Here is an 8648-nt window from a genome sequence, read left to right on the forward strand (position 1 = left end):
GATATCAGTTGATTCGCCATCAGTCAGGAACTCAGTTCTGGCAGAAAGGGTAAAAGGGTACTTCCCTCATAAGGAGGTAAAGTATAAACTGGCAATATAAGGGCAAGGTTGGTTTTAAGAACCAAACAGCAAAGTCTCTATGCACAGTGACAAAGTGTCTGGGTCACAGCAATTCGCAATAGCATCTCCCTAACTAACTCCTAGTCTCCACGTTCTCCTGTCTAAACTACTTCCTTGTGTCAAGGGTTTTTATCCCCTTTTCGTTGTACAGTCCCCTAATTCTTGATTGGTTTGGGTTTGGCACCCCATTATCTTCAACCAATAGGCTACCAATTAGCTTATCAAATTTGTCACCCCATAACAGTTCTCACGTAGTTTATTGGTTCTTATGATTTACGTCTTCAGCGGGTAGAATGTCTGGTATGATTTCAGTGGTCCTTTGCACATCTTTAGTCAGTAGTTCCATTGTCTGTACCGGTTCAGGCGACCTTGTACCTGGGATTAGTCTACACTGTTGCATTCAGCTAAAATGTTTCTTCAAGCAAGTCGAATTTCATGAGAACGGATCTACTACAGTTACATTCATCTTCTAGCTTTGGAAAAACAAGAGTTCATGTCCTTCAGCAAGTCAGCACACTGCACGTTAGAAAAACACATTTAATATGAAAGCCAGGCAGCTAGGCCTCGACTGATGCTAACTAAGGCCTAATGGCTTTAGAACAATCAGTATACCCCCTATTATTTTTGCAAGTACCCCATTCCAAATACTACTAAACCAGTTACCTACTTTGGTAATTCCTTTCCCAACCTTTTCCCACACTCCAGGTTCCTTCAGCTCTTTCAAGTCTGCACTATCTCTGGTTAGGTTAGTAAGCATACCTCTAATTTTATTACTATTATCAGGAATGAACACATAACAATGGCGCTCATTAAGCATCTTACAGACTCCGCCACTCTTTGCTAAAAGAATGTCTAAAGCAAGCCGGTTTTGAAGAGTCATAGCCCTCTCCGCAGCAAGTTCAGTATCCATCAGGAGTATAGCCCCTGTGAAGTTTGTCAGCATGTTATCCACAATAATAAACAACTTTCGAATCTTTATAGAGTTTAAGATAACCCCTACTGAAGGAATTATGGCTCCAAATATGTCACCGCTGTCTCTCTTTTCTGTCTAGCATGATGTAATTCAGACATTTTAGGAATTTGCCTTAAGTCATCAATCTGGTAAATCTTTGGGAAAACTATTCCCAAATAACATGTCCCATACCATCCTTTAGGAAGACGGTAATAAGCATTAAGTCCACATATATAATAGATCCCAGGGATCGCTGGATCCTGTCCATTTAACATGAACGTCCACTTACTCTGTGTTAGAAATGGGGTCTCTGGTTGACAGTCAGGTTACCCCCTGTTCAAGCAAGGACCCTCACTCTAGTTAGGATAAAAGAGAATCACCCTCAGCTAACCCCTGCTTACCCCCTTGGTAGCTTGGCAGAGCAGTAGGCTTAACCTCAGAGTGCTGGGCGTAAAGTATTTGTACCAACACACACAGTAACTTAATGAAAACACTACAAAATGACACAACACCAGTTTAGAAAAATAGGAAATATTTATCTAGACAAAACAAGACCAAAACGACAAAAATCCAACATACACAAGTCAAGTTATGATTTTTTAAAGGTTTAAAATAAAAAGAGTCTTTAGGTAGTTGTAACACCACACTAGCGCTGCTAGCGTGAAAATGTACCTGGTTTGCGTCAAAAATAACCCCGCACAGGCGGTGTGCGTCGAAAGTAACCCTGCACGGCTGTGTGCGTCGAAAACAACTCGGCACGGCGGTGCGCGTTGAAAAAGCCAGCCACACGACGATCCGACAGTCCCGCGGCGCAGGGTGCGATCTCTCAGCCTCCGTCAGCGGTGCTGCGCGTCGTTTCTCCTGCTCCGGGCGTCGGTTTTTCGGTCGCGTTTCCTGCGGCGTCGTTTCTCAGCTGCGGAACCGGCGTCGCGTCGTTTTCTCAGCCGCGATCGGATTCGCGTCGATCTTTTCTCCGCACGGTGCTCGGTGCGTGTATTTTTGTCCTTAGGCTGCCAGCCTCTCCTTTCAGGGTCCCAGGAACTGGAAGGGCACCACAGAGCAGAGTAGGGGTCTCTCCAGAGACTCCAGGTGCTGGCAGGAAGAAGTCTTTGCTATCCCTGAGACTTCAACAACAGGAGGCAAGCTCTACATCAAGCCCTTGGAGATTTCTTCTTCAAGATGGAAGGCACACAAAGTCCAGTCTTTGCCCTCTTACTCAGGCAGAAGCAGCACTGCAGGAAAGCTCCACAAAGCACAGTCACAGGCAGGGCAGCACTTGTTCCTCAGCGATCAGCTCTTCTCCAGGCAGAGGTTCCTCTTGATTCCAGAAGTGTTTCTAAAGTTTGTAAGTTTGGGTGCCCTTCTTATACCCATTTTAGTCTTTGAAGTCACCTTCCTTCAAAGGGGACTCACACCTTCTTGTGAAATCCTGCCTTGCCCAGGCAAGGCCTCAGACACACACCAGGGGGCTGGAGACAGCATTGTCAGAGGCAGGCACAGTCCTTTCAGATGAGAGTGACCACTCCACCCCTCCCTCCTAGCAGAGATGGCTAATCAGGAAATGCAGATCACACCCCAGCTCCCTTTGTGTCACTGTCTGGTGTGAGGTGAAAAACAACCCAACTGTCAAACTGACCCAGACAGGGAATCCACAAACAAGGCAGAGTCACAGAATGGTTTAAGCAAGAAAATGCTCACTTTCTAAAAGTGGCATTTCCAAACTCACAATCTTAAAATCAACTTTACTAAAAGATGTATTTCTAAATTGTGAGTTCAGGGGTCCCAAACTCCACCTGTCCATCTACTCTCTAGGGGAATCTACACTTTAATCATATTTAAAGGTAGCCCCCATATTATCCTATGAGAGAGAGACAGACCTTGCCACAGTGAAAACGAAATTGGCAGTATTTCACTGTCAGGACATATAAACCACATTACTATATGTCCTACCTTATCCATACACTGCACCCTGCCCTTGGGGCTACCTAGGGCCTACCTTAGGGGTGCCTTACATGTAAGAAAAGGGAAGGTTTAGGCCTGGCAAGTGGGTACACTTGCCAAGTCGAATTTACAGTGTAAGAATACACATACAGATACTGCAGTGGCAGGTCTGAGACATGATTACAGAGCTACTTATGTGGGTGGCACAACCAGTGCTGCAGGCCCACTAGTAGCATTTGATTTACAGGCCCTGGCACCTCTAGTGCACCTTACTAGGGACTTACTAGTAAATCAAATATGCCAATCATGGATAAACCACTTACATACAATTTAAACAGGAGAGCATATGCACTTTAGCACTGATTAGCAGTGGTAAAGTGCTCAGAGTTGAAAAGCCAACAGCAACATGTCAGAAAAAAATAGGAGGCAGGAGGCAAAAAAGACTGGGGATGACCCTGCATAAGCAAAAGTCTAACACGACCCCCTACCAGCCTAAAGCCAGGGGAGAACAATCAATACCTTGATGTACTTCCCTGATTGGGGCGATAGAACAGGGACCCAGGCCCACAACAGCAGGGGCATGTTCCAGTTCTACGCCTTCCTGACTCCAGTTGGATCCCTCTGTCCATACTCTCAGGGCCCACTAAGCTAACCCATGGGGAACCCTTCTCCACATCTACAGACACCATCTGTGCAGCACCTAACTTTACTTTGCTCACAGATGAATTGCAATGGGCAGATAGTACCACCAGGGCCAACACAGTGGTGTTGCCCACTCCACCCCCGGGGTGTGACTCTCGTCCTCCCCCCCCCAGGGGCAACTCTGTCCACCAGGACAGCAAGCCACAGTGGCCCCAGACAACTGTCAGGGATGAGAGCCCGACCTCAGGCCTCTCTAACCACTGTGACTGTGGAGAGTGGGGGGTGGTAGCCCCAGGTGCCTGGCACCCTTTGACCACTCTCTCTTCCACCAGGTCAGGGATGACAACCTGACCCTGGTCCTCCCCTCTGGGGCTCTGTACCCTCCCTGCAGAAGCGGCACCCCCAGAGTCCAAAACTGTCAGGGTGCTTGTAGAAGCAGTCCTGCACAATTCTTCCATCAGTGCAGGGATGTTAACCTGCAACTGATCCTCCAACCTGGGGTCTGTACCTTCAGGTTGGACCAGGGCCAGGGGTGAGGCTTCCCTCCCCCTGCCCTCTCTTCTGGGGTCCTGAACCACCCAACTAGGAGCGGCCCCCCCAGAAGACAACATGGTAGGGGTACTGTTAGCAGTAGCCCCTTCCTCCAGGTCAGGGGGGACACCCTTAACCTGGCCTCCCAATCCAGGGCCTGTACCCACAGACTGGATCACTGCCTGGCAAACCAGGACTTCTTGGGGGGCATACCTACCCCCTACCAGGTCAGAGTTTACCCTCTGAACCTGGTCATCCAACCCAGGGTCACCACCCTGCGGTTGAACCACTGCCTGGCACACCAGGACTTCCTTGGGAGCACATTTACCCCCCATCAGGTCAGAGTTTACCCCCTGAACCTGATCATTCAACCCAGAGTCACCACCCTGCGGTTGAACCATTGCCTGGCACACCAGGACTTCCTTGGGAGCACACTTACCCCCCATCAGGTCAGAGTTTACCCCCTGAACCTGATCATTCAACCCAGAGTCACCACCCTGCGGTTGAACCATTGCCTGGCACACCAGGACTTCCAGGGGGGCACACTTACCCCCCTCAAGGGACACACTGTCCCGAAGGGCCACACAAGAGTCTGGCTGGCGCAGGTCTCCTGACCTCTGCCCCTCTGACAGAGTCTGGATTCCCCCCAACCCAGAAATGGTCTCACCAAGGTCATTCATGGGGGGCTCTGCTCTCAGCTGACCCCTGACCCTCCAGGTTCTCCACTGGGGTCCGCAACCCCCTCTCAACCCTCTGTCTGGACTTCTGCAACCCCTCACTAGGAGTGGTACTGCCAGACACCAGAACTGGTGGGACGCTGGCTACAGCCGCCCCCCCAAGTTCTCCTGACACTGTGGGGTCTCCCTCAACAGATGGCCCTATGGTACAGGCTAGGCTCCCTTCCTGGTGTTCCCGCAGGGAACCCTCCAGGACCTGGGACCGGATCTCGGGCACCTTGGGCCTCAACCCATCCCCATTCCCTCTCCTCTGAGACTGGACATGGGGTCCCTCACCCATCCCACTACACTGGGACCTACCTGGGACACTACAATCCTTCCCTACCTCACCTGGTTGGGAACTACCTAGACCACTCCTCTCAGGAGCACCCCCAAATGCCTCTTCAGACTCTCTGGTACTCACCCAGAAGTCTGCCTCCATTGTAAGCTCCCTGGGGTCAGAGAACTCACACTCCACCTGGTGTTGGCATAGCTCTGGAAAATAAGGACTAGACATATGCTCTCCAGCAATTACATCACTCAGCCCCTCACATGAATTAACCAAAGTACCCTTCACCCAACCATCCAGTGACTCTGCTTTGAAAAAGCACCCCACATCACCCTCCTGAGACTGGTGAGACAGTACCTGACTGTCCCTGACACTCAACCCACACTCTTCTGGGATGTTTTCACACTCCATAACCAGGACTTCTACCTGGGGGGAACCCCTCTCCCTGTCACTCTCACTTAGAGTCAGTAGAGTGTCCCTCCCACCAGTAGGAATATGACTCCCCATGCCAGTTCCCCAATCCACCTCAGGGACCCTGCGCATCACTGGAGCTACCTCATACCCCTGAACCTCCTGGCGTGTGTTAACTCCCTCCTTCAAGTAGGGCACCACCTCTCTGGGCATGTGCACTTCTGCAGCATCACTGGATATGCAATTGTTGCTGCCACCATTCCAGCTGGACTCAGCCCTCATGACTTCCAGCTCTTTCAATTTAAGCTCGTAAGCATAAATCATTTTTTTAATCTCTAAATTCCTCCTCCTTTCTTCCAGGACTAAGGCTCTCTTCTCCTCAGCCCTCTTAAGCTCTGCATCTAGCTCTTCCAGACTCCGGATTCGAGCTAGGAGCCAATCATCTCTTTCTGTTCCCTCCTCAGGGCCACTGCCCTCCTCTTTGGAGTAGTCCTCCTCCTCAGAGTAGTTATCCTCCTCAGACTCATTTGGTGGTGTTGCCTGACAACGTTTCAATTCATACTGAAACAGGGCTGACTCAAGATCCTCCCTTCTGGATTTCTTGTTCACAGCCAGTCCCCTTTCCATGCAGAATGCTTTAAGCTGCCACTTTTTATACATAAATAGGTGCCAGAAATTGACTTCCATTCTGCAAAGGCTTCACAACCAAAAAACAAAGTCCAAAAATATTAGCAATACTTCCAGGAGGACATCAGAGAACAAAAAGCAGAATCACAAGACAAGTAGTATGTGGTCACGTAGTGGTCTGAGCTCAAAACAGTAGTGTACACTTAATTACTGTATGTCAAGTACAAATACAAGTCCAATCCCGACCGCTGGTCACCAATGTTAGAAATGGGGTCTCTGGTTGACAGTCAGGTTACCCCCTGTTCAAGCAAGGACCCTCACTCTAGTTAGGATAAAAGAGAATCACCCTCAGCTAACCCCTGCTTACCCCCTTGGTAGCTTGGCAGAGCAGTAGGCTTAACCTCAGAGTGCTGGGCGTAAAGTATTTGTACCAACACACACAGTAACTTAATGAAAACACTACAAAATGACACAACACCAGTTTAGAAAAATAGGAAATATTTATCTAGACAAAACAAGACCAAAACGACAAAAATCCAACATACACAAGTCAAGTTATGATTTTTTAAAGGTTTAAAATAAAAAGAGTCTTTAGGTAGTTGTAACACCACACTAGCGCTGCTAGCGTGAAAATGTACCTGGTTTGCGTCAAAAATAACCCCGCACGGGCGGTGTGCGTCGAAAGTAACCCTGCACGGCTGTGTGCGTCGAAAACAACTCGGCACGGCGGTGCGCGTTGAAAAAGCCAGCCACACGACGATCCGACAGTCCCGCGGCGCAGGGTGCGATCTCTCAGCCTCCGTCAGCGGTGCTGCGCGTCGTTTCTCCTGCTCCGGGCGTCGGTTTTTCGGTCGCGTTTCCTGCGGCGTCGTTTCTCAGCTGCGGAACCGGCGTCGCGTCGTTTTCTCAGCCGCGATCGGATTCGCGTCGATCTTTTCTCCGCACGGTGCTCGGTGCGTGTATTTTTGTCCTTAGGCTGCCAGCCTCTCCTTTCAGGGTCCCAGGAACTGGAAGGGCACCACAGAGCAGAGTAGGGGTCTCTCCAGAGACTCCAGGTGCTGGCAGGAAGAAGTCTTTGCTATCCCTGAGACTTCAACAACAGGAGGCAAGCTCTACATCAAGCCCTTGGAGATTTCTTCTTCAAGATGGAAGGCACACAAAGTCCAGTCTTTGCCCTCTTACTCAGGCAGAAGCAGCACTGCAGGAAAGCTCCACAAAGCACAGTCACAGGCAGGGCAGCACTTGTTCCTCAGCGATCAGCTCTTCTCCAGGCAGAGGTTCCTCTTGATTCCAGAAGTGTTTCTAAAGTTTGTAAGTTTGGGTGCCCTTCTTATACCCATTTTAGTCTTTGAAGTCACCTTCCTTCAAAGGGGACTCACACCTTCTTGTGAAATCCTGCCTTGCCCAGGCAAGGCCTCAGACACACACCAGGGGGCTGGAGACAGCATTGTCAGAGGCAGGCACAGTCCTTTCAGATGAGAGTGACCACTCCACCCCTCCCTCCTAGCAGAGATGGCTAATCAGGAAATGCAGATCACACCCCAGCTCCCTTTGTGTCACTGTCTGGTGTGAGGTGAAAAACAACCCAACTGTCAAACTGACCCAGACAGGGAATCCACAAACAAGGCAGAGTCACAGAATGGTTTAAGCAAGAAAATGCTCACTTTCTAAAAGTGGCATTTCCAAACTCACAATCTTAAAATCAACTTTACTAAGAGATGTATTTCTAAATTGTGAGTTCAGGGGTCCCAAACTCCACCTGTCCATCTACTCTCTAGGGGAATCTACACTTTAATCATATTTAAAGGTAGCCCCCATATTATCCTATGAGAGAGAGACAGACCTTGCCACAGTGAAAACGAAATTGGCAGTATTTCACTGTCAGGACATATAAACCACATTACTATATGTCCTACCTTATCCATACACTGCACCCTGCCCTTGGGGCTACCTAGGGCCTACCTTAGGGGTGCCTTACATGTAAGAAAAGGGAAGGTTTAGGCCTGGCAAGTGGGTACACTTGCCAAGTCGAATTTACAGTGTAAGAATACACATACAGATACTGCAGTGGCAGGTCTGAGACATGATTACAGAGCTACTTATGTGGGTGGCACAACCAGTGCTGCAGGCCCACTAGTAGCATTTGATTTACAGGCCCTGGCACCTCTAGTGCACCTTACTAGGGACTTACTAGTAAATCAAATATGCCAATCATGGATAAACCACTTACATACAATTTAAACAGGAGAGCATATGCACTTTAGCACTGATTAGCAGTGGTAAAGTGCTCAGAGTTGAAAAGCCAACAGCAACATGTCAGAAAAAAATAGGAGGCAGGAGGCAAAAAAGACTGGGGATGACCCTGCATAAGCAAAAGTCTAACACTCTGGAACAAAAATACATGCCTAGACTTACTCGT

Source organism: Pleurodeles waltl, chromosome 9 (genome assembly GCF_031143425.1).
Source record: "Pleurodeles waltl isolate 20211129_DDA chromosome 9, aPleWal1.hap1.20221129, whole genome shotgun sequence".
In the NCBI taxonomy this organism is placed as follows: domain Eukaryota; kingdom Metazoa; phylum Chordata; class Amphibia; order Caudata; family Salamandridae; genus Pleurodeles; species Pleurodeles waltl.